At 41.8% G+C, this 22,762-nt stretch overlaps 1 protein-coding gene across 12 annotated transcripts in view; it reads left to right on the top strand.

The window, feature by feature from the left end:
- The window catches only part of KLHL29 (kelch like family member 29), a 598,483-nt gene that overhangs the window by 133,823 nt on the left and 441,898 nt on the right, over nucleotides 1-22,762 (top strand). For 2 of the 12 annotated variants that reach the window (XM_075126384.1, XM_075126389.1), the window contains 2 exons: nucleotides 844-962; nucleotides 6,100-6,216. The exons of 8 other annotated variants lie outside the window; for them this stretch is intronic. The gene's annotated coding sequence lies outside the window, so the exon portion shown is untranslated. The remainder of the gene's footprint in view (nucleotides 1-843; nucleotides 963-6,099; nucleotides 6,217-22,762) is intronic. 2 more of the 12 variants (XM_048845630.2, XM_075126385.1) reach the window with 2 other exon arrangements.

The following is a 22,762-nucleotide window of genomic DNA, read 5'->3' as shown; positions in this document are numbered from 1 at the left end:
GTACAGAGAAAATGAGCATCTAGGTGACAGTTGTTAAGGTACTTGAAGAGCAGTATGCTCCTAATAAAAAGGGCTCTGTAAATAGAAGCTAAACCTGGTTCAATGTAGCAACTCTTGTTTTATATATATAATACTGTAGTGGAAAGTTATAAATAGTGACTGATCAGGCCTGAATCCAGCAGCTTTGGGCCTTGTTTGTACTTCTTCATCCCAAGGCTTTTGCTGCAAAGGTAACAATAATGATAGGCCACTGTGTCACTGAGGGCTAGGAAAAGATCTTGGAGAAGGAGAGTGGAAACCAGTCAATACTGATAAACAAGCTTCCTTTTTTTCTCAGTTAGTGTTTTGCTAGGGCCCAGAGCTCTGAGTCTAGGATGGATCAAATTTCTCTGCTTCTTCTTCACCTTTCCTGACCCAGTATTAGGATGTTGAAGGCTTCCCAGTTTTAGGGGAATGACCAGAGAACAGGTCTAAATTGCCTCAGAATGTGAGTTTGAGAACCTGAAACTGTCTTACGTGAGAATGTGGGTTTTAGGCTCACGGGATACATTGAGCTATTCTCATCAGACTGGTGAATGAGGGAACTGTTCCCATGTTGGGTTAGAGGAGGGAAAGACCTAACAGGGACCTTATGACAATACGACTCCCATAAATGCTCCTGACATGCTATTCCTATAGTGTCCCAAAGCAGGATAAACCCACAGGTACTAGTCAGCAGTCTAGTGGCTGAAGCACGGCACTAGTAAGACATGGGTTCCATGCCTGACCTGGATACTGAGTTCCAGTATGACCTTGTGTAGTTGTTTTAAAGCTAAATTGTGCCCTTGTCTTACTTCCTCACAGAGGGGGAGTAAGGCCCATTCCACCACACTGCTTGGCTAAGACCCATATCCTCTGGGCTGGTGAAGAGTGTAGCCCCATGCTCTCTGGATGCTGTCTTTGTGAACTAGAGGATAGCAAAGGTGAGATTCAAGGCCTTGTCTACCTTTTCCCTCTTTCTCCCTTCCTTCTGTCCCAATTTGCCAGCCAGTGCAACTTGAACAGCACAAGGAAGTAAGCAAGCTGCAGCTCTTTCAGGGCTGCAGGAAGTTGCTTCCCCTCCTTTTTTCCCACTCCAGAAAGTGTGGGAGAGCATGGAAGGACTAATTCTGATACATTTAGGTCCTGGGGCCGCTCCTGCGCCTCCCCCCCCACCCCCCCCATTTGTCCCCAAGGGCTGAGAGTGAACACTCTGTCCGGGATAAATGACAGTGGAAATCTGGCTCCATTTTTTCTGTACAGTTTCTCCCCCTCACATTCTTTTAATTTCTCACTCCCATTGTTATCAGGCCCACCTTTCAGTTCCCAAGGGAGTCTGTGAAAAGTATTTTTATTTATTTTAGCTTTGGTTCCATTTTTAACTTCATCTCTCCCGTAACTTTTGTTTCCTACAGCTAGTAGTAGAGACTGGTAACGAAGCCTGTGTCTCCTGACTCCTATCCATGAGATTAAGTTGCGTCACTACTGTTAGTCTGCTGGCCAATGGCGGAATCATGACCTTGGCTGCCAAAGTGTTCTAGGTTAGCAGTCCACTGGACTGCTGATGTCCTGTCTAAACTCTCCCAAGGGACAAAGTTCAATCAGCTTTCATTTCTAAGAGTATTACCAGTATATAATACTAATCCTATGTAAGGATATTCTTAGCCTGTAAGGGGACTTAAAGTAGATTTTTGGCAGCAGAGATAACCCTTTTGAGGTCCAAAGTTTAGAATATATCACTCTGGTACATAGACTTTGTCATAGTCAATAAGCCAAATGTACCTTTTTAAAAATTATTTACAGTCTAGTTACTAGTTACAATCATACTGCTCTCCTGGTGATTGGAAAAATCCATCTTTGCCCCATTAATGAGGCCTGCAGCACACAGGTGCTCATAGTTAATATGCAGTGAAGTCTGAGCTATTGCAATTCCTGGGCAGTTACTGCTGGTCCAGATTGGTTTGGTGTTTTTCTTAAATAGAGACCATTATGCCTTGAATTAAAAAAACAACTGCTGAGTGATTGATCCTCCAGGGCACTTTTCTTTATGTTACACCAGTCTCTTGTCTGTGGGACAGTAAAATGTGCATTCAAATAAAAACTGAGTTGGTAGGTGAAATTTCAGTTCTTCCAGCCTTGACAGTATAATTTTGATTTTTTAATGTTAAGGGAAAAAAACAACCCTCTTCATGAAATTGTAATAGATTCTCTGTAGCACACCCAGGGTGTAGTCAAGACTCTCCTATTCCTGATTTTATTTTTTAAACCAAATAATTAGAAACATTCCCTGGGTCACTCAAACTCTCAGAAAACTATGGATTTATTGTGGCTATAGGTATTATGCTATTAGGGAGGGAATAGGCCAGGGTTCCTGTTCATTCACAACCCTGCTCTATACCCTTTTCCTTCATATTATGTTACCTGCCTCCCCTCAACCCTCTGTTTGTATCTGTCTCTCTCTTTGCATATTGTGGGGTTTTTTTAATTTGTTCTTCCCTGATATGCCGCTCTGCTGTGTGCCCTAGAAGCAGCAAAGTGAAATTGACTAAAATCGTGATCTCTGAAGCGCTGGCACAGAGTGCTTTCACAGATTAGGATTTTAGTCCATTATATGCAGCTTCTACCAGAGCAGAGCAGTGTAACAAGGAAACACAATGCAGGAGCCAGAGGTTGCGGCTCCGAACCTTAGCCGCAATAACCTCTGCGCAAGAGAAGGTTAGTAGGTACCTTGGGATGCACTTTTTGTATAACGTTTGTTTTTGTTGAACATGTTATACAGAGTATCAGAATTTAAAAGTATTTAAATTTACTAATTAAATTTACTAAATTTAAAAATATTTAAATTTACTAATTAAGTGGAAAGGAAGAACTCTGAGAGGTAGTGGGGAACCACCTTCTCTTCCATAGATCATACTTTTTGATGACAGATCAGAAAATATTCTTGTTCAAAAAAACATTAAGTTTTGGTGTTGGGAATGCTCCATCTGTCTGACCTATTTGGTGCCATACAGCCTCTCCATTTCTCATCTGCTGTCCTGGTTCTTTCCTTTCCCATATTTATAGCATTATTATGTTGTACTGGAAGCTGAAGGAGAGAATGGACTTAAATTTTGCTCTCTTCTGAATAGAATTGCAGTCACAATTGCTCAGTTTCATACTGCTGCTATAGCCACTGCATGTAAAACACCACTGTTAGCAAGGACAGGATCTAGGTCCTGGTCAATTCCATAAGCTTCTCAAGCTGCAGTTTATGGGGTATTGGGAAAATGTGAGTTTATGCAATCTAGTGTCATCTAATTAAAGCCCTCAGGAAATGTGTGCCCTACACTGATTTTGAAAGAGCCATTTTAATGACCACTGCCCTTTTAAAAATTTGGTAATGTTATTAGAGGCTATCAAATATAGGATAAACACATGTATAGTGCACAGTTTTTCATCAATTTAAGGACATTTAGTTTTGTAAATATTAACACAGTCATTGTTCAGGGCAACTGCACCTTCTATTTCCCCTCAGTGGTCTAGCAAGGGCACCACCCACTGTCAGGCTTCCAGCACCCCGCTGTTGCCTTTTTGGGTTAGGACCCTTGACTGGCCCTTCTGACTGGGTTATTTCCAGGCTTCATAGTTCCCTGCCTTCAGTTGTGTTATTCCCAGCAGAGACAAGCTGCTCAAAAAACTCCTGCTTGCTTTCTCTTCAGAGATTGATAACAGAGCGATTGTCAACAGTAATAAGTACCACACAGCTCTTTCTTAAGGTAAAAAAGCACTACAGAGAAAACAGATTAAAACAATTCAAGAACCCACATGCATGCTAATAAGCTTATCATGGTCCACCCCACTCCTAACATGGATTCTGGAAGGAGCAGTCCTTCAAATTCTCACACACAGGAATTCCTTGTGGGTACGAGTTCACCGCAGCTTCATCTCAGAACAAGCACACAGTCTTACGGGGCCTCAGTAGGCCCAAGCCTTTCAATCCTTCCTAAGGATTGGAGCTCTCTCCAGACCAGGTATCCTATCCATTTGCTGGATCAGGAAGACGATCCTGAGCCAGTGTAAAACCAAGTTATTTATTCAAAAATCCTTTGTCAGTTGGTCTCTGGAGAATCCAGTTTGAACTATTATGTGAGCACCTTTCTACAGGGTGGCTTCAAAGGGCTGATAACCGTGGAAATAGGTTAGCATCCCACTCCTGCTAGAGAAGGCACATACAATGCCACAATAACATATACACAATTGCCTTTTTAATACTATGTTACCCCAAAGGTATTAACTCTAATTAGGCAAGGTTAAACTTCATTGAATTAAGTTAATCTTAATTCTATAAGGTTTGTTTAGGATGTTACAGGATATGGTCAGTCTATCACAAACACCTTTTATTGGCTATGTTTAAATCCTGTTTTGAGTGTTTCTGTTCTGTAGTATTTGGGAGTAGAGGGAAGCAATATCCATTGTGAGAGGAAATTCTCTCACAATGATGAAATATTTCTCTAGCATAGGCTGGGGTTTGTACCAGTGTCTGTCTCTTTCTAAAATTCGGAGAATCTTACTGCTGTTCTGGCCAGATGCTCCTACCTTCTCCTGCAGGCGCATTCCTCCTCCTTTTAGCACTACTGTGTCCGACTCCTCTTCCCTCTCTGTTCCATGCAGCAGTTTGGCATGTCTTCCCTCCTGCTTCCTTTCTAATTTATGATGTATCGCTCTTCCTCTTTCTTTGCCTCGGATTCTTCCACTGATCCTCTATTACATTACTTTTCACACGAGCATTCCTTCTCACCATTTAGCCTCCTACATTCTGGCCCTCACATCCTCAACTGACCTTTGATCCTGAATCAGTGCTGTCATTCATGAAAATGGCCACTCATTCATCTTCATTCCACCAGCACTGCTCCTTCTCTTACTTTTTTTATCACAGAATTCCCCTCTTTCTGATCACTGTCCTATTTCTGTCAGTATTGTGTGATTCCCTCCAACACCTAAACGTTCTTCCTGCCTCCTCTGTAACTTCTAATCTAATGCATCAGCATCCCTGAGTTCTCTGCTACTCATGTTCCATTCCTGTCCTCTGTGAACTCCACAATTGCCTCACTGCACTGTCATCTCACAAAACCCGGCCTTGGCTAATCCCTCTTGCCTATTTTTTCTGTTCCTACTACCGTACAACCAAATGCCACGAGAAGAATCATGTGACCCTGTAGATTTCCTCCATTACATGCCTGTTTTCTTCTTTTATCACTGCCCCCTCACTCACAAAGCAACTCTGCTTCTCCCTCATTGAGTTCAATGCCTGAAGTCCCCATAACCTGTTTGTCACCTTCAGCTACCTCCTCAAGCCCTTTTCCCCCCTACATCATCTCTCTCATATCCACGATCTTGCCAACATTGTAAAGGAGAAGATTGGCAGGATCTCAAATTATATTTTTCTGTCCCATTTACTCCCGTCTACTACCATGCTCCTCTTCCAACTTCCTCTCCTTACATTTTTCTCAGTTACCAAACTTGAGATCTTCCAACTCCTCTTTTCTTCCAACTCCTCTATCTGGCTGCTTGGCCCTAGCTCCTTCTCCTTTGTCCTGCTATCCTTTCTACTTCCTCACGCTGAACCTTTTGTTTCTCTGTGTACAAATATACCTTGGTATCCTTGGAAAAGCTGACCATTTTTTCTTTGTACACAATCTCCTTTTGTCCCCTTCACTTATAAACATGTCTAGCACGTTGTCAACAACAGCCACATGAACTTCTTCACTGCAGATTCACTGCTAGTTCTGCCCCAGTCTGCCATTTCCCCTTGCTACCCCATGTGCACTGCTCTCACCAAAGTTCCAGTGGACTTCTCCAGACTAGGTCTGGAGGCCTGAATTCCATCTCCTTTTACTTTTAGGTTGTTAATCTCTCCTTCCTCCTTGGCATCTTGTCTGCTCTTGGTTCTGCAGCTCTGTCTTCTCTTCATTATCCTCCAGTCTCTCCAGATACATATTCTCTATCTGCTTGGGCAGCAATTTCTGTTCTTCCAATCTCCATCTATTGGAGTCCCTCAGTGTTCTTCACCTCCTCTTCTTTTTCCTCTACATTCTGTCTTAGGGTGACCTCTTCCTCTTCTCCTCTGCTTTGAGGAGAGACTGACAGAGCAGCCTGGGAGATAGGAGGAGAACCAAGATAGAAGAGTGATGGAATGTCGGGAAGGGGAAATTATCAAAGGTATGTATATAAAAGGTAGTAAAAAGGTCAAGGAAGGTCTGTCTGGATGTATTCCAGTCCTTCAGACATAGCCAGGAAACGATCACTCGGGACTTTGATAGCAGTTTCTCTAGAGTGCACAGGGGAGAAGGCAGGCAGAGGGGATCCAGCAGAATCTCCAACTTGTAGAAATATTTACAACATAAATATGCTTTAGATTAGTAACCAGTTGCCTTAACGACTGTTGGATTATACTGTAAATTGATGTGTAATGTACCTGATGGCATATTTGAAAAATGTGGTAAATGAAGGGTTCTGATGGGAGTTCACTCTTCCCTCCCTAAATAAAAGCATGGGAGGAAGAAAAGGAGTTTTGCAATAGGGGTATTTTTGTTGACCGTCCAGGCCAGTGATAACTCTGCTTGCATATGCACTTTTCTGACCCATAGGTCTATTTTGGGTTCTGTGTGGAACCATTTCCGTGCTAGTGATCATGAAGTTCTTGTAGTGAAACATCTGCATTTGGGATTGTTAACATGTCTTGAGATAGTTCTGCACACAAACTTTTGGTTCTTCCTGATATAACAAGAAGGGGACAGCAGTAGGGTACCAGTCCTTTTCCTCTATCCTGCACCCTATAAAATTGTTGAGGCAAAGTGCCGAGAGGCTGGGCACCACATGGGAGAGAGACAGAGGAAAGAGTACAAGCAGTTAACCCCTGACACGCACACTAAGATATTTTAACCGTTGTCTGATTCATTAGATAACGATGCTATGTCTCCAGCAGGTGTATGTAATTAAAACTTGGCAGGTTCACTTTAAAAAAATGCAGACATGCTGCATTTTCTGTTAGCACTCTTGATCTCTGCTGGCTTGCCTGCCATGCTATCAGTGCTGACCTGTGACAACGGGCCTCTCTTAATGGAGTTGCAGGGCAGGGCAGGGGAGGTGGCTGTTTATAAGTATAAAGGAAAATTTAAGCTTATATTTAACTTTACATTAAAAATGTGTCTAGGCCTTTCTTCTTTGCAAATAACCTTCAAAATGTAAACCAACATAATTAATGCACAGTGGCCACCAGGGCTGAAAGCTTATCACCGATTTCATTTTCCTAACGGTTGTCAGTCTCTCACAGTCACCCAGGACTGGCCTTCAAGGTCTGGAAATACTATGGCCATCGGTTCCTTGATTTTTAGGAAGACCCAAGATCAGTTCACAGCTGGACAGAGCAGGGATGCCCAGGGTACTGCTGATAGAACTCAGGTTGGTGTTTGTGTAACACCGATAGACCCCAGTCATCGGGATTGAACCTGGGACCTCTGGAGCTTAGTGCATGATCCTCTACTGCACGAGCTAAAAGCCACCTGGATGTTAGCTAAGGCTGTAGAGCAAACTCCTCTCTCTCTCTCTCTCTCTCTCTCTCTCTCTCTCTCTCTGCCACTAGATGGGACAGAACACCACACACAGGAGGTGTGTGGGTTATACTTGCTCCCTGCAGTACATTGCATGGAATTGAGCCAGGTTCTCTGCTGAGCAGCCAGCGTGACCTCTGACCTCAGGCCAGCTCAGGGATAGCTAGTAATATGAGAGGCAGCATGGGTTAATAGAGTAAGAGCAAAGGAATAATCTCTGCTCTGATGCAGTTTCCTGCTGGGGTCACTAAGTGAGGCAGACCACCCTGCGATTTGGATCGGTAGCCATATGGTAGCAATTCAGCTGTGTAGCCTGTAAGTTTACTGCTTGTGTCTGTGCCCGGACTCTGATTCTGCATGAGGTCTGACTGCGTGCGTGTGCAGGGTAGTGTTAGGCTCCAATGTTTGCTCACTGGGGAGGCTTCATGGAGAGTAAGGTGGAAATAATGTTGTGTGACAGACCTCAGGACCATCTAGTGGGACTTCACCCAGCTTGCTGTCAGTTCCAGCAGCTCAGCTGGCCAGCAGCTCCACAAAAACTGGATGATACATTGTGTTGTGTGGCACAAACGAGCAGACCCTGAAAACAGATTACCCTATTTGAGTGTGAATTGTTCTGGAATTGTTTTATTTCTAATTATTAAGGCAGAGTGGGTTGTGAGCTGGAGGGCAGCCAGAATCAGTGTTTATATATATAAAATCTTTGGGAGGTTGGGACATGAATGGACTGCTCAGCTGGTGGCTGGATTGATGATGCACAGGGACGTCTGTGCCAGATTTCTCCAAAAGCTGATGTCTGTAAAATCCTGAGTCTGGAAATTGTTGCTACTATCAGACCCATGAAGTGTTGCGTGGAGCATGGAAGTGAGATCTACGGGAGCACCTGTCATATAGTTACTTTTATGCCTTTCTTGCGTGCCAGGTTTTTCTATCTATTCTGTTTTTTCTGCCAAAGCACGTTACGCTCTTGACGCTCAGAACCAGTAGTGTTGCAAACATGTAGTATGTTGGTTTAAGCATCCCTTAAAACCTTTAATTCAGAGATCCCCAAACTGTGGGGCATGCCCCCCAGGGGGGCATGGAGGAATGTTTGGGGGGCATGGTGTGGCCCTGCCCAGCCTCCCTGGAGTGGGTAGGTAGGGAGCACCACCCAGCCCTGCTCCGCTCCCAGCTGTGTTCCAGCCCCGCCCCTAGTCCCAGACCCGCCTCCAGCTGCGGCCCCAGCGTTGGCCCCCTTACCTCTGTCGGCATCCCCTGTACGGACAGAGGTAAGGGAGGGTATGATGCTGAAAAGTTTGGGGACCACTGCTTTAATCGTTCTGCAACTGGTCAGCCCTCTTCAGACCATGGGCATATCAATATCGGGTGTCTAGTTGCACACATTGAAACCATCAGTTTTCCTTTGAAAGCACCATTTCACATTCCAAGAGTATATGTTAATTTTCTGTCTTTTGTTTATGGCACACCAATCACCGTAGTATATAGGCACTAGGAGTTGTATGACTTGATGCGAGGAGGCTGCTTCAGCAAGCACATCCCTTGTGGTGGTCTCAGATGATACATAACGGTTGCATCATGTTCCACTAAACTGGAAATAATGTTGCCTACGCAGTAATCATGCGCATACTGTTTCTGTTCATGAAGGTGCGCATATACATATGCAAAGTACAGTTCCGCCCAGTAGGGACATCTTGGATTAGTTTAAGTAGCCTTTTCTTATTTTAGCTGTATTCTAAACAGGCTATTCACAGCCTTGGAAAAATTGCTACAAGGAACCCCCCATCTTCTTCTGCACACTCAAAAATATATTCTTTTAAGTTCCATACCTTTTCTAGAAACCCATAAACTATAAGGTTGGAATAAGGCATGCCATATTTATAAAGCCACCCTCATCACCTGTTCCAACGTGCACTGCAGTGACAGTAAACTCTGTTCTCTGTCCTTAGCCATTCTCATAATTGTGGTTCAAGTACATATTACAGATTTTTAGCTAAAACAGACTGGCAAAAGAGTTCCAGAAATGACAGTTCCACTGTTATTTGGGCTTTATTGAAGTGGTCAAAGTGGCTGATGAATGTTAAGCAATGAGATTTAAGATTAATTGTTGGATGGCATGTTGCTAATTCTGGTTGCAGTAGGACAATGAGGTCACTAGTATGAGTTCTAAGAAGATTCCTAGGAGGTTACTTTTGGTAACATCAGTGTTTTGTTCTAGGAAGTAAAATGTGCGTTATCCTATAGAGAATAACTTACATTTAAATGCTGTTGAGCAGAGCATGAGGAGGAATGTGACCATGGATAAGCTCACACATGCAGCCTACGGCATTTCCAAACCCATGAGACTTGAATTGGTTTGAAATTAGGCTGAATATCTTCTTTCCCTGCATAGTGTCTAGGTTATTTTTTCAAATTATTCTATTTTTTTATGCCTGTGCAGACGATACGTTATGCTGGCATTGATTCACTGAGTGTATTTGTCAGCAGTAAAAATGAATGAAATCCTAGAGGCAGAATTTGAACCAGCTGCTGCTGTTTACCAACCAGGCTAACAGTGACCCTTACATCTATAAATACTTTCCCTGTGAATTAGAAGCAGTGAACTGAACCCTATTTGTTTTACTCCTGTTTCCCTGATTATCTTTCTCACTCTCACTTTTTACTTTTCATGTTCTCTCTCTTTTCTTCACCACCTCAAATGCTGTCAAACCCTGCAAGAGGGATTAATTTCAAATGACATAATTAATCATTTGTTAGGAGTATATCAAATTGTTGGCCTGCGTAGACCTGTAAAGACTTTAACTCTTCTCTTGATATGTGTGATGCTGATTTTTAACAGTGCTGGTTTTAAAGTACAAGTTTGGAATCTTAAAAATACTGGATCATTGTTAGAGTTTATCACTCTTAATAAGGAACCAATTTCATGTCATCAATTAATAAATATGTTGTCATGTCATCGTAGCTTTAGGTGAAAATATGTGTAAAAAGATTGCGATTCCCATCCTAACTTACCACCCACACTCTTTATTTTTATTTATTTAGGCTAGTTTTAGAAATTGGAATGGGACAGAGTTTTATCACAGACATGATAATCAAGTTACATGTTGTTCCAGTTTGGGTTTCCCCTAAGGAATAATATTTACAATATTGCCAGCCTTAAGCATTCAAAAATTTTGAGTCAGATCCCAAAATATCATGAGGTTGGATTAAACATCATGAGGTTATTCTTCAAAGTTGGATTCTTTTATTTGCCTTTCGGGTATACAGGGGTAATATTTTTCAGTCTTTTCTCTGCAAGCATGAGGTTTTGCATCTTACTTTTTCTTTTTAATGAAAACTGAGCTTTCCTAGCCACAGTTTCCTAAGAACTGGTGCTTTAAGAAAAACACCAAATATCATGACAGATGCAACAAAATCACAAGAGTTGGCAACACTGCATTTATAACAAAACAACTTAACACAAGCGTATGTACACTCATGCATGTGGACACATATGCACACACACTAATGTGAACAGAGAAAACAACCCAGCTTGTTGCTCAGCCCAGCTCTGTGACCCCAGGTAATTTAGTTTTTCCTGCCCAAAACAGTTCTCCCCCAGATGTCTTTCAATCAGCCATTCTTACAGCCTTTTTCACTGCACATCTTTGTAAGGGGAGGAGGAAATTTCTCTGTAGTAACACTTGTTTCCTTGATGACCAGATAGTACCCCTTGTGATTGAAAAGAGTGCCACACTATAACAAGATGGCCCCAACCACACATTTAGGGCTCAATCCTGGAGCTCTTCTTCATACATGCAACCACATTAAAGCTCATGCTCAAATAAATTGGTTAGTCTCTAAGGTGCCACAAGTACTCCTTTTCTTTTTGCACATTAACTTTGTGATCCTCCTGGTAAGTGTTGCAGGATCGGGCTCTTAGCTCATAATTGCCTGCTTTTATTAAGAAGAATCACTTACAAATACACTTTCAAACTTAGTCAAGGAAGAAATTCTTTTTAACTTTTGGACTTATGTCCTAAACATCATGAGTAGAACTTCCTTTCTAAGACAATCTTTGTGAGGTTGTGGGGAATAAAGATACTGGCCACCTGAACCTGTAGTAGTGCAGATTATTGTTATTTTTTTGTTTAAAGGAGGAAATTAATTGTTAGACTTTTTTTTATCTAAATGGCTGAGCTTTGCCTTTTACGTACAATCTAAAATAAACATTCAATTGTTGTTGAAAGGAAAGATTGTAATGATATGGTAAAATTGTTTCTATTCTCTTCTTGAAAGACAAAGGAAAATCCAGTAGAACAGATGGGAATCTGCAGACCTATAATATTTAAAAATAATTGCTCTACCCAATATAAGGTACTGTACTGCTATAATTTCACTGTGGTTTTGCTTGTCCACTTCCTGGGTTGCGTTGTTGTTTGATAGATTAGTCCACATTTCTTCTGCTAGATTAATTCTTTTGGAAGTGGCATCCTTTTTATTCCCTTGGTTGTTATCACAGCAAGAGGAAGAGAAAACATGTGATGAATGAAGAATGTTCACGTTTCTGTATGCCACACATGACGTTAGGGATCCCCTGGGATTTGTTTGTGTTCTTGTATATGTGTGGATGAACATCTGTGGAATGTCAGCCTAACAACTTCCTACTGACATTATAAAGGGACCGTAATAGCATTATATATTAAGCCTTAGCTCATTTTATTAACTCTTTCACTTCTAATTGCTTCATGCCCTTCCTCACTCTTTCAGTCAATAAGAAAGTTACAATAGCCAGGGAGTTGATTAGACCTTGAAATTAAAACCAATAATGTCAGAGTGGTAAGCCTTGATCTGTGGGGAACAAGAGTTCTGATTTGAGCTCTTTTCCTAAATCTATATTAACTTCATGATTGCTTTTTATTCCTCTGTTTCCCTCTCTAATCTATTCCTTTGTATTCTATTTTCTATTCTTTTGCAGTAAGATACAGAACATCCCATTTAGTGAAATTGACAATTATAGCTCCACAACCTGGAGAAGTAAAGATGAATATACTTTGTGCCTGATAGGTATACCTGTATGCTGAAAAGCCTGCAGAGATGTTAAAGTTCTCAGTAAAGTATTTCAACACCTCAGGCCTTATACAAAACTAATGGGAAGTCAATGGAGAAACTCTATGTATGCATGAAATACACAGATATTCAGATTGTTGCATTGCCTGGTGCTGTCCACTGCCACGCTCTCTTATTTTGGAAATGTATATTTTCATAAGGTCTGAATCTCACGTTTGTAAAATAATTTAGCTCTCAACAGCAGCTCCTTTGTGCCTGTGTGTATGTGTTGCTGCTTTTATTTTTTAACTCTAAATTTTAATTCCTGTTGGCTATTATGATACCACAGTGCAGATAATAAACTCAAGAGTGTAAAAACTGGTCTTTTTTCTCTGTTGGCTTCATCTTGTGCTCCAGAATCTAAACCGGCAGTTTAAAAACATGTTTGCCTCTAGCCATATGAATTGTCAAGACAGCCTTCAAAATGCGAACCAATGCAATGGTATTTTCCAGTATCTACAGGCATCCTGACACAATTATTCTGATTGCTGTGAACTGCCCTTTTTCATTCATTTTTGAGAGGATGTTAATTGTGAAGACTAAGGATGACCATTTAAATGCCATCGATTGTTTCACTGCTGATAGAAGCATGCTACAGAGAAGATGGATAAACGTGTTTTGCAGATTTGCTCAATCTAATGTTAGTGGCATTTCATTTTCATATGAGTGGGTGGAGCTTGGGGGAGAGTACCATCATTCATTTTTGCAGTCTGACTCGAGAGTCAATGTACGCTGTTCCCCTCTGATAACCCGATTTCATTGATTTGAAGACCAGAAGAGATCATTATGATCATCTAATTTGACTTCTGCATAATACAGGCCATAAAGTTTGACCTTGTGATTCTTACACCATCCAGCCCAGCAACTTGTGGTTGAACTTTGAGGTTTTTCATTTCCTTTTTGACAGTTTAAAGTTTTTCAGTTTTTCTCCATATTTGGTTGTACCATTGGTTCTCAGACTGCTGCTGGGCTGCAGAAATTGGGCTAATACCATATTTCCACCTGCTGAGTTACATTAAAAGACATGAAATAATTACCAGGAAATTAATTCTCCATGAAGGCAATTGCTGTACTTGCTACAGGGATGTTATCTGATTGTGAACAGGGGTAAGATGAGGTCTACACAGTGACAAATGGGAGAGGAGATGATCCATAAGTAAATATCTCTATAAGATGTAGTCTGCACTGAAAATATTTGGGAACCTCTTATCTGTACCAATTGCCAAACTGCTCCGAACGCCCTCTACAAGGCAATTACAGAGAACTCTGGAGGGTTGAGGTCTATATTATAGAATTTGGAATACGTAGCAAGTCTGTGCTCTGAAATGTCAAATGCTACTAAGTGACTTTTGATAACATTCAAGATTTTTCTAATAACTAATCCATAGACTTAAGGCCAGAATGGGGGAACCAGTATGATCCTCTAGTCTGACCTACATAACACAGGCCAAAGAATTTCACCCAATAATCTCTACATCAAGCCCATAACTTCTGTCTCAGCTGTAATATATATTTTAGAAAGACATCTAGTCTGGATTTAGAGATGGAGAGTCCACAAGGTCCCTTGGTAAGTGGTTCCAATAGTTAATTACTCTCACTGTTAAAAATCTGCACCTTAGTTCTAGTCTGAATATGTCTAGTTTCAGCTTCCAATCACTGGATGTTGTTATGCCTTTTTCTGCTAGACTAAAATGCTGGAAATCTCTTCCCCATGTAGATACTTAGACCATGGTAAGGTCACCTCTTTACCTTCTCTTGGATAGATTAAATAGATTGAGCTTCTTAAATCTCTCCTATAAGGCATGTTTTCCAGAGCTCACATCATTCTTGTTTTTTTCTGAACCCTTTCTAATTTTTCAAACATCCTTTTCAAAGTACAGACACCAAAACTGGACACGGTATATCAATAATGGTCTCATTAATGCCATATTCAGGGTTATTACCTGCTCCCTACTCCTACTTGATAATCCCCTGCTTACATATCCAAGCATCCCTCCTAGCTACAGCATCACACTGGGAACTTGTTCCATTGTTTATCTATCAAGAACCCTTTTTAGCTATGGTGTATTGATTTTCCTACCCTGTTCTCAGGAAAAAAAGTTATTTAAAGGTTAGAAATCCCCTTCATGGCTCAACTTAATATTGATTAACATAACCTTCCAAGCTATTAAGATCTATCAAATAAAGTATTCAGAGACTTTGAAAAATGCATACTAGCCTGCAGGTAAATAAAAAAATATCTAAAATTCTTAACTGAGATTAGACTGTTCAGCTACTGCATGTGAGAATTACATCAATGTGCTAAAAATCTTTATATATTTGTATTTGGGGAATTGGCAGAATAGAAGTTCTTTTATGGTAAACCAAGGTTCTGTGTGTTAAGTAATGCAGTAGGGCACATCATAGACAACCTAAAAAATTTCAGTTTTAAACCGGTGAATGTACCAATTTTGTGTACTGAAAGCTCCCACAGCACTTTATAAACTATATATGCAGCAATCATTCCACTCAGCTATGAAATGCAGGCAGCTCTGGGGTAGGACATGGTAGTCTTTGAACAGCACACAGCCACACTGCATGACTGTAGGATGGACATTAAAGAAGAATATTCTATCTAATTGAAACTCTGTGGAATGTAGGAGGACAGAATGTAATTATCTGATTTGAAGTTTGGCCAAGACACTTAGGGTTAACACTCTTACCATGGGATAGATGCCTTGAGTCTGACTGTAGTGTTCATGATCTCTGTTTTACATCTCATCTGAAAATAGTCAAGAAATCTGGTTCAGCTGTAAGCACAGAACAATAACAATCTGACATATATAACTTCAGTTTAATTGTGTACCATTCTTTGTGCTTTTAAGATCTACATTACTATTGTTATTATTTATTATTAAAGTTATATATGTACATGATGTACTTTAACAAAATCTAACAAGAAATTGAACACATCTTTTGTACGTTACTATTTTCTGGGGAGGGGGTCCTATATTTGAATAGATTATTTTTACCTGTCATATAAGAAAGTGTTTGGGGTTTTTATATGGGACCTTTTCTCAGATTGCAGCCTGCAGCAAATATTTTAAGTAACATCATAAAACACCCCAAACTGAGATTTATAATGGAAACCTGACCAAACCTTCCTTACAGTGCTATAATTGCCAGTATAGCAGTAGTTTCTATTGTTCTCCTCACATGAATGTTATGTCTTTTGGTTGGCAATGACTAGGCAATTGGAAGCAATTTATAGTTCTTCTTTGTAAGACTGAACATTCCCTTCCTCATGCTGTTGTCTCTGACAGCTGGATGTTACTCTCTAACACCAAGGAGACCAAATGTCTCTGCTTTACTGTGTGCTTTATTACATCTTTACCTACACATTTGACCTGAAGGCTAACTGTGTGTATTATGGGGTGTTTCCTTTGCTGTTCTAGTGGCAAAAAGCTGCTTAAGGTGGACCTGTAATGCTCTGATCCTGTTAATATGACATTACTTTTACAGTCAGAAGAGCAGCCTGTTCTGATATTTACCCTGAAAATTGAATTATGTCGGTGCACCCAAGAATATGGGATGGGTGCTTGTTTGCTTCCTGGTAATTAAAATAAATACACCTGATCAGGAAAGGTCAGGCCTTGGAATGGTAAAATCCTATGTGTAAACTTATATTCATCTCTGGGATTAGGTAACAGAGAGAAATGTCAGGTTTCAGAGGAACAGCCGTGTTAGTCTGTATTCGCAAAAAGAAAAGGAGTACTTGTGGCACCTTAGAGACTAACCAATTTATTTGAGCATGAGCTTTCGTGAGCTACAGCTCACTTCATCAGATGTTTACCGTGGAAACTGCAGCAGACTTTATATACACACAGAAATCATGAAACAATACCTCCTCCCACCCCACTGTCCTGCTGGTAATAGCTTATCTAAAGTGATCAACAGGTGGGCCATTTCCAGCACAAATCCAGGTTTTCTCACCCTCCACCCCCACACACAAATTTGTGTGGGGGGGTGGAGGGTGAGAAAACCTGGATTTGTGCTGGAAATGGCCCACCTGTTGATCACTTTAGATAAGCTATTACCAGCAGGACAGTGGGGTGGGAGGAGGTATTGTTTCATGATTTCTGTGTGTATATAAAGTCTGCTGCAGTTTCCACGGTAAACATCTGATGAAGTGAGCTGTAGCTCACGAAAGCTCATGCTCAAATAAATTGGTTAGTCTCTAAGGTGCCACAAGTACTCCTTTTCTTTTTAGAGAGAAATGTGTAGCTTCTGGATTTTTTTTTTCTGGATACTGGATTTGTTCTTGACTTGTTATCTCTGACCCAAAAGTTTTCTATACAGTTGAAGATCTTTTTAAAAAATACTTCTTGTTTCAGCTGATTCCTTAGCCAGTGATTTTGTGTCCTTTGCTTTTCTCCTGCAGTTTTCCTAGTCATTTGGATAAAATAATGAAAAACCGCTTACGTTTTTTCCCCTCCCTGTAACATTTAGCCTATTTCATTATAGCAAAATATTGCATTTTACATGCCAAACGTTAAAACCTGCTTTCTAAAAATGGTAACTGTATTTAATAACTAATTACTCTAATGATCCTGCAGAAGTGCTTGAGACCTGTTTTAGTAGTGGTGTCAATTACAGCCATCTGCACAATGAATAAAGGAACCATGGCCCAGCTGTAGAGTTGAAACATGTTGGCATTTTCCTATGGGCAACCATATGGTACTTAACGAAAGCGAATTGTTCATACTGCAAACTGCTCTGCTCCTGATGAATGATAACGTTTTGTTCTGGAAAATAGTTCCACAAATGCATGGAATATTTTTAAATGCAGGGAGGCGTCTCTAAGTGACAGGCTATAAAGGGGAAGGCCCTTGGGAAAAAAAAAGCACACTTTTCTTTTGCTTAGGAGTTCTAGCACATCCTTCCTGGTTCTTAATCATAGTGTCCCATTTGTGAATATACAACCCTGAATCTGTAAATTGTATTTAATTTAGTATAGGAAGGATAGAACTAGAAATGTAATTCTCATTTTCCATAACCATGTTGAAGCTGGTATGAGCTTTAAAATAGCAAATATGAAGCTGTGTAGAATTCATAACAGTTTGCCTTGCATATGGGCAGAAATTTGTGCAACTTCTAAAACAGGGGTGGGCAAACTTTTTGACCTGAGGGCCTCATCGAGTTTCGGAAATTGTATGGAGGGCCAGTTAGGGGAGGCTGTGCCCCTGCCCCCTATCTGCCCCCCCTTGCTTCTCACCCCCTGACGCCCTCCCCCCCCGGGACTCCTGCCCCATCCACCCCCCTGTTCCCTGACAGCCCCCCTAGGACCCATGCCCCATCCACCCTGCCCCCGCTCCCTGTCCACTGACTGTCCCTGGAACCCCTGCCCCTGACTGCCCCCCACCGCCCCATCCAACCCCCTCTCCTTCCTGACTACCCCCCCAGGACCTCTGCCCCCATTCAATCCCCCCTCCCCGCCCTCTGGCTGCCCCGACCCCATCCACACCCCCACCCCCTGACCACCACCCTGAACTCCCCTGCCCTCTATATACCGCTCCCCCCCGCTCCCTGCCCCCTTACTGCGCAGCATAGAGCACAGGTGGCTGGCGGCGCTGCAGCCGCGCTGCCCAGACCGTGCCCAGCCGCCCAGAGCGTTGTGCCGGCGTAGTGTAGTAAATTGCTCTCCGTAACTGCTACCAGGAGCACATTCCTACCTGGAGCAGTTTAATACAGTACACTGGCAGCATGGTGCGCTGAGGCTGCGGGGCAGGGGGAGCTGCGGGGGAGGGGCCATGGGCGATCCTCCCGGGTCAGGAGCTCAGGGGCTGGGCAGGAGGGTCCCACGGGCCGGATGTCACTGTTACAGCGCCAACAAAACGTAGGTCTTTTCTTAGAAAATTGCCCTCAGTCCTTGTCCTTAGAAACGACAGTGCATTTTGTTTTCATGTTTGTGCAATGGAGGGATCAAGAAACTGGTAATGGGATTCCTAGCCTTTTACCCCCAGGTCACTGGTTTGAAATCTGAACCAGATCAACAGTGATGGAAAGCTGTTGCCATTTCATAGTTGATAAGTAATCATTTGGACAAAGTGAACTGAGGTTTGTCTCAGTACATTTTCTATTGTCCATCTTGCACAAATAGCCATCATCAGTTATCTGAATTAATGATTTTATTGGTCTCAGAAATTAGTTATTTTAATGTTATTACTTTTTAGATGAAATACAGTTGTTAAGGAATTTGGTATATATTTAACATTCTATTTGGATGGCTAATAATAAACATCCCAAACCTGGGAATATTAAATTGTTCTGTGTGATATATTGGATGGCTTTTGTGAGCATTGACTTGTTTCTGTGTTGATGCACATTAATGGGGCAGTAAAGGGCTGCTGGTGGGGTTCCTTTTTACTTTTCCAATGGGTATGTAGAAGACTTCATTGTTTGTTAATCCATCACATTTTGCAAGCACTGAAGTAACTTGAAACAACTTGATAGATCTTGCTGTCGCTTATACAGATGATGTTGTAACAGCTCTTTGCATTTGACTTCAGGGTTCTCATTACATGTCACACCAGGGCTACAGTAGAACCTCCGAGTTACGGACACCTCGGGAATAGAGGTTGTCCGTAACGGAATTGTTCATAACTCTGAACAAAGCACAGTTCGGGCTTCAGATCCAACAGCGGACACTCCAGGCCAGGTTTCAGCAGCAGCTGAGCTCCCCACTCAGCGCTGGCATGAGTTTGCAAGCTTGTCCCCCTCCGGACAGGGGTGTGTGTGTGTGTGTGTAAGCAGTGTGTGCGGGGAGGGGTGAAAGCCGCGCAGACCCCAGCGCAGCTCCTGCTCTGCTGGCTCTGGATGCCTTGGGCTGGCAGCCCCAGTGTCTTGCCCTAAGTGGCTGCCCTGTGCGTGGGGGTGGGGTTGAGGTGGGAACAGGCAGCCCAGATGTGCCTACCTTTGAGATGCAATATAGGCACAGTACAGTATTTGGGTTTTTTTCCTCTGCTTCCCTCCTGATTGGTTACTTCTGGTTTCACATGCTGTCCAGCTGACCGGTCAGTCCGTAATTCTGGTGTTCGTATTTTTCAGGTTCTACTGTATTTGCAAATTCACAGTAGCAGAAGAGATGCAATCAAGAGATCTTGGAACAGGAGGACTTGAGCAAAAGGAAAAGTCTTTGTTAGCTATTAGCAATATGGGGTTCTGTAACATTGTTGAGAGACTCTAGATAGTGCTGTTGCAGGTGGACTTGCTAATACTGAATGCACAAAAGTTAGCACTAGAAAAAAATGCTTATTCTCAGCTGGGATGCCGTTTATTGTGGAGGCAGAGTCTGTCACCTGTAAAATATGGGATGTAGGGGGAGGTTCCCCCTGGAACTGTCTCTAAGATCTATTTTCTTGCAGTTATTGCCTACAGGTTCTACCCAACTATACAGCAAATCAAATCACTGCATGGTGCAAAAACACTGCAGGGCCTGTGAAACACAAACAGCTGTGATCTAAGATGCACCAGCCAGTTAATTACTGAGTGCAGTATGCTTTATACTTCTTGCTATTTGACCTGTTACAGAATCACCATTTGGTGCAGTAAATCTTCCTTACTTTTAATTAATAGTAACTTATTGGTATTGTAACAATTTCAGTCTAACATTTATTTTTAAAAAGAACCTTTGTGCAGGCATGTAGTGGGAAATGTTTCTTTACCTGAGAGGCAAATATTTATTATAATTGGGAGGAAAATGTTACTAGTGTTTGTTGAGTACTGACTTTATGCTCATACTATACAGAAAGGAAAACACAACCCCCGTGAAAGCTTATATTCAACTTCAAGCTCAGACAAGGCACGTTAGATATACAACACCTGATAACAGCTCAGCCTTAATTTACAAGCTTATTTAAAGAGTGAAGTCCTTGGGACAGAAATCTTGTCTGCTTAATAGCCATAATGCATCATATATACCTGAGGTGGCATATAAGTGTATGTCTGAGGGATTTGACGGAAGAGAGGGGTAGGTCATACTAGGTGTAAGGGAAAGACTTTCAGCGGGTGAGTGGAAGATAGATGCAGTGTCTATGAGGAGGAAAGCTGGGACAAGAGTAAGTACTGAGAAGGTCCGGGAGAGGAATGAGAGTGCTGAGGTATGTGGGTAAGGAGTCATTTAGTGACTTGAAGTTTATAAATAATAGTTACCGGGCACATAGCACTAGTCATAGTATAAATTTCACAGTGTTTGTTAGTGAAGGGAATGAATTAAAAATTACAAACTATGGATACTCCCAGCACTGGGCTGCTTAGCATACAGGTAGCCCATGGTGTTTTCTTAAAAGGAAATATGCAGAGAGTAGATTAAAGGGAAACATAATGGTGATAAATTTAGTCAACACCTGGGTTTGAGAAAAGGGGTCTGAAGCACCCAGCCCACAATGTTGCCAGCTCCTGTGATTTTTATCATGAATCTTGTGATATTTGATTTTGGTTATGTGTTTTTTGAGGGGGGCGGGGTCTGGTAAAGGCTCAGCTTCTGGATTCATGTGAGTAGGTGAGAATCTCAGTTTTCATTAATAAATTTTTACAAGATTATAGCCCTCATGTTTATGGAGAAAAGCTTGAAAATGTGACCCAAATGCACCCTAATGGCTCAAAAACCAGAAGGCAAATTAGCATAATCCATTTTTTATAATCTTGCAATTTTTTTTAAGCCAGTCTCATGAGTTTTGAACACTTGAGGCTGGCAGTACTGCCACCAGCCACAGCTGTGCATCGTAAAGCCAATCTCTAACACACCACAAAGGAAACAGCCATGTATTCCTTTGAGAGTCCATAGCTTCAAATCTTTCAGTCAGTTAAATGTTTTAATGCTTGGTCACTCCTGTAAGGGATGGATGAGCTGTGCAGGATCACCATGTGTGGGTTGGGAAGGAATTTTCCTCCAGGTCAAACTGGCCATGACCTTGGGAGTTTCTCACTGTCCTCTGCAGCATGGAGTGCAGGCCACTTGCTGGGATTATCTCGTTATATCTCACTTAATCAGTTCCCTCCCGTTGCAGGGGCCTCAAGCATTGATGCATCTCAGTCCCGCCTATTCTCTAACTGTGGCACATAACAGTATAGTCACCTGTGGGCTGTAATATTTTGGTCTAATTTTGGTTGTTGGGTTCAGTGTTTGGGTCCTGGGTGGGATTGGTGCCCAGTGATATATACAAGGTCAGACTAAATAATCAGCTAGTCCCTTATGGCCTTCAACTCTATGAAAAACATTTTCACAACAGCTCCTGCAGGAGGGATCAAAAACCACATGGCTCATAATAAATTCATGAGAGTTGGCAACAGAGGCGCTGGCTTTGTGATTTCCCAGGGGGTGCTGGGGTGGGAGGAGAAGGAGCTGATCAGCAGGGTCTGTTGGCAGGCAGGAGACGCTGAAGGGGGAGGGGGAAGGGGAGGAACTGATCTGCGGAGATTCCAGTGGGTGCTGAGCTCTGGAACACCCATGGAATCAGCACCTATGGTTGGCAACACCAATGACCTATGCTGCCCACAGTGTTCTTATCAGCCTGAAGTGCTCACGCTCCCTTCTACTAGCTTTGCCATATTAGATGTGAGTAATTAAGTAGCATACTGGTGGCCGTACTGGTGACTGGGTTACACAAGCACCTAATTTGGCATATTCCTTGTGAAAATCAGTGTGCTAAAGTGGACGAGACTTGGATCAGTTATATTAAAACCTTGAGTCCTAATCTTAGCTATGCTTGAATTGACTTTGTGGAAGCTCTGAGCTATCACACCCATTAAGATGGTTGAACAATAGTTATTTCCCAAAGTAGTAATATGAGGCCTTAATAACAGTAAGGATTATGAAGACTTTCTGTAAGAGGGCTCTCTATATGCTCCAAAAACACATTAAAGCAAGAGCTTATCACACTGGAGAAGGGATTCTTAAGGGTGAGCAAAAAAGTGACATGGGATCATTTAATGGCCACATTTTTATAATTATTTGAAAATAATAATTTAAAAATAATGTAAAACTTGATACTTTTATTATTTGTATTGTGGAAGTCCCTAGACACCAAGTC

The sequence above is a fragment of the Caretta caretta genome, chromosome 3 (assembly GCF_965140235.1).
Source record: "Caretta caretta isolate rCarCar2 chromosome 3, rCarCar1.hap1, whole genome shotgun sequence".
NCBI lineage: Eukaryota > Metazoa > Chordata > Testudines > Cheloniidae > Caretta > Caretta caretta.
This window is presented reverse-complemented; position numbering and strand designations above follow the sequence as displayed.